Genomic DNA, 4,659 nt, shown 5'->3' with positions numbered 1-4,659 from the left:
ATAAAATAGTTGTTTGTTCATTGTCTTTTACATAAAAGTTCATTTGAGGCATATATCATAACTTTCCATAAATAAGTGTTTAATAATAATGATCTTTTCACATAAAACCTATTTAGACTTATATCTTATTTTATCATACGTGAATATTTAACAATGATTTATAAGATGTTCCATAATGCTTCTAAAATTAATAACGGGTTTCGTAGCCCATTAACCTTAGATATATAACTTATATCTTTTCTAAAAGGTTAAAAAGGTTTAATATTGTTATAACATGTTTTATCGTCTTATAAACCCTTAATCTTAGACATATCATGTATGACGTTTTATAAAAGATTAAATTGGTGAACCTAATATTTGTATATTTTAATTAAGATATTTTAAGCTCATGTCTTGTTTTATAAAGTATAGATCACACATTTTTTAAAAGAATACATTCCTATTATAACCATTACTTGCGACGTTTTTGAAAAGCGAACGCTCTTTTCGTTAGGCTTTCTTTTAGCTTTACGTATGGTGAATGTTGTATGTTATTGAGTGGTGTTTGTTTCTTCTTGTTTGTTTGTGTGATATTCAGTGGTTGATCTAGTAGTTAAGAATCAAGATCTATTCCTATCCGTGGAAGAACCTCAAGTTTTCAATAAGCAAGGCAAGTGGACTTCTCCCTCTGCAGACTCTATTTGATCCCAAACAATAAATTTAATAAAGTTTATTCTTGGATATATATATATATATATGTGCATAATTTGATGGGTTACCTATTTAGATACACCTAACCTTTCCAACCTTACTCCTTGTTTAAACATGGGATTATGATCTAACCAAGTAGCTATGCTATTGCTACAACTTAACTTTATGCACTCACTCCTATTTATGATATTAATGTTCCAAATGGTACGTTTACTTTATTGTTGTTAACCCGATGGTTAAACAAGATTATTGCATATTAATTGGAACATGGAGTGACCACCCGGGAAAATAGTGCTACCATGAGAACTATTATGGCTCTGGTCTTGGCTAAATAATTAGGGAAGTCTTATGTTGGGTGCTGGTCGTGGTCGACCGGAACGGAGGCATCTGGCAAGCGCTTATAGTCCCGGCTCAGGCAGATTGGATATGGGCATAGTTCCCAAAGCTTTACCCTGTAGTCTGGACTATAAGTTGGTTACGGTAGGTGTACCTTATGCAGTTGACCATTTCCAGCATTTGCATAATGAGGACTCTAGGGAGAAGCCTCGTAGTGAGACTCTAGCCATTCACCTCGGAAGTGAATACGGGTCTAGCTAACCCGGGCTAGAAGGGAATCACGACTCATGGGTAAAGATGTGCCACCTCTGCATAGTGTAAAACTGATATATCAGTCGTGCTCACGGTTAAGAGCAGCCTAGACTCCTCACATGATAATTGAACTTGAAGATGGAAATAAATCGAGATCCGACGATCTGCCTATGGTTTGCTTAAGTGGTTTCACTTAAGTGTTTTTGATATACTCTTATACCTTTGTTTAAAGGGAATACTTGGGATTCACACTTATTAGTAAGATAGGTGTTGTTAATAAAATGTTGACCAACTAAAATGCTTACTGCTCAACCTTAGCCTCACCTTGTTAAACTTGCATTAGTTTTTCCCCCACTTGCTGAGCCCCGACCATAAGTGAGCTCACCCTTGCTTAAATTTTGATCAGAAGTTTGCATATGAAGATATGATGCTGAGCTCCATGGATGCTAGTCTAGTGATACCCCCGGTCATCTTCCTGTGGATGGATGTCCATGTTTCGCTGTACTTTGATAAATAAAGGTTAAGACATTATGTCTGTTCGAAGTGTAATATGTTAATATAATCTCTATTTACGCCTTTATGCATTGTTCTTTTGATATATTACACTTGTGAGGTCAACATATGTGTGGAAATAGATCCTGGCACACATATGCTATGCACCCGGCTCTGCCCTTCGGAGACGGGTGTGACAGAAGTGGTATCAGAGGCAATGTGACCGTAGGTCGCTAGATTAGTTAGAAATGGAAAGCTCAGTCAGTCGTTCAAAACTTGACTTAATTGTCTTCATAAAAACTTACTTTATATCAAACCCCATCTCTTTTATTTTCAACTCTTCTTGTCTGATTCTTCGTCTATCAGAAGGTTCTAATGAGAAGCATTGCAAGATGATCAAGCTAGGATTGCGGAACTTGAAGCAAAGTTTGCCAGAAGAAACCCTTTCGAAGCTATCGACGATGCCCTATTCTATGTCTTGTCACCACTCCGTAAGAAGTTTTGTTATGGACCCCCTGGATCTATTATTTGACTTCTTGGTTAGGTTGATAGGATTGTTCTTTAGTGTTAAGATTTTCGACTAGATCGGTAATGGCGATATTATATTATAAGTGGTTTTCTAATCCCTAATATTGCTATATAACCCTTGACTTCTTATACTTTTGTTTTCTTGCCATTATATTGCCATCCTTGCGCAATATCTACCTTGATATAGTAAACCTTTGCCTCTCTACTTTTCTCCTTGATAATGCTTTCTCCCTATTGAATTCTTATATTTTTGTTTTCTTGCCATTGTATTGCCACCCTTGCGCAATATCTAACTTGATATATTAAACCTTTGCCTCTCTACTTTTCTTCTTGATAATGTTTTCTCCTTAACTCACTTCAAATCCTTGGTTGTATCATTTATCCTCATATTGGGGGCCTTCGTCTTCCGAAGGTCCTTAAAAACATGATTAACAATGTTTCTCAAGCATAATATATGTACAGGAACCTTCGGACTCGGGATGAAGTTGTACACAATATGGAAAGCAGGGTCGGAACGAAGGTTGAACTAGCGCCGAAGCTGCGCGCAAGGGAGCTTCAGCTCAGTAGCAGAAAAAGGAACCGACTTAAGGAGGAAAAGGCTATCTAGTCCTTGACAGATTGTTTTTAAGTCAATAGTGAACATGAAGGACATGAATGTAATTTCACACAGGCTGCGCCCTGTGCCTATAAATAGATGAACAATATCCCCGTACTGTTCACGCTGACTTGTACTCGCTCGTGCGTCACACTTGTACTTTTGCCTTCTGTCAAGCCGAAGGTACAAATGTAATTCAATATTGTTCTTATTCATCCATAATTATATAATAAGGACATATAAATGATGTTATATGATTATTCATGTTATTTCTCATGTTTCATATGCTTCTCCTTTCATCGATGTAAACTGTGATGATGAAGGTATGTCCTTCATGACCTTCGTCTGAAGATCGTTATATCCTAAGGGAAATAATGTTTCGAAGGACGAAGGGCATTAACCATTAACTTCTTTCTGTGTTGCCTTGTTCTTAATTCATAGCATTTGAGAACAAGTCCCCAACATTGGCGCCCACCTCCGGTGTACTCACTTCCACAATCTTCGTCAAAGCATCAACCATCGTCATGCCGCCGAAGAAGATAACAGCGCCAGGGGATGCACTGCAGCCACTGGACACAAACCAGGAGACTCTCTCTCTCCGAGAGGCCAGAAGCCAAAAGAGAAAGGCCACCAGTCCAACACTTCAGGAGGAGGAGTTGGACCAGGAGATTAGGAACATGGAGATCATCCACCAGCAGGTGCAAAGGAAAAAGGAGAAGATGGCTCGATTGGCTGACCTTCAGAGGAAGATCGATGAAGCTACTGAGGAAGTGTGTCATCTTACTCAAGATGATCATGATCGAAGGCCTCAACACAGGGAGCTTCGTCAAGATGGCTCATTCAACGAAGACGAATGGTACAGTGATTTTAATCATGGTACCTTTACTTATGATGATGCTTCTCCCCTGGCAGCAGAATTGCAGGCCATTCCATGGCCACAATCCTACAAGCCACCCCAGCTACCTATGTACAATGGCCACTCGGACCCGAAGCAATTCTTGATGAGCTATGAGGCAACAATATCCTCATATGGAGGCAATGCAGCTGTCATGGAAAAGTCATTCGTCATGGCAGTCCAAAATGTGGCCCAGACATGGTATTCTTCTCTTCGGCCAGGGATAATCACGTCATGGCAGAAGCTCAAGGACATGCTGGTTACCAGTTTTTAGGGCTTTCAGACGAAGCCAGTCACAGCTCAGGCCTTGTTCCAATGCACACAAGACCATGAGGAATACCTTCAGGCGTATGTCTGAAGGTTCTTGCGACTGAGAGCACAAGCGCCCACAATGCCCAATGAAATTGCTATTGAGGCCATGATCAAGGGTCTTTGGCCAAGACCTACGACCCAGTACTTTGCCAGGAAACCTCCTCAAACTCTGGAGAAGCTGCTTTGGAAAATGGATGAATATATCCGGGCTGATAATGACTTCCGACAAAGAAGGGAGGAAGCTTACAGATTTTCTGAGATGACTAGGGGCTTTGGATGGAGAATCCACCCTAGGCATGTCAGATCAATCCACAGCTCCAGTCAGAATGATGACAAAGGAAGCCAGCTTCAGAGACCACAGCACACCTCACAGTCTCTGGGATAGCAGCAAAGCTCCTTCAGGCCGCCAGCTCCAAGGGGCAGAGGCGGCAGGGGCTTCGGAGGAAGATATGGGGATCAGCCCAGGAAAATTTATTGCTTATTCTGTGGTGAGGACAAAGGCCACACTACAAGATCCTGCCAGATCACTATTCTGAAGCAAAAAAGAGATTGCCGAAGC

This window comes from Zea mays, chromosome 3 (genome assembly GCF_902167145.1).
Source record: "Zea mays cultivar B73 chromosome 3, Zm-B73-REFERENCE-NAM-5.0, whole genome shotgun sequence".
NCBI lineage: Eukaryota > Viridiplantae > Streptophyta > Magnoliopsida > Poales > Poaceae > Zea > Zea mays.
The sequence above is the reverse complement of the archived record's forward strand: the minus strand, read 5'-3'. Positions refer to the sequence as shown.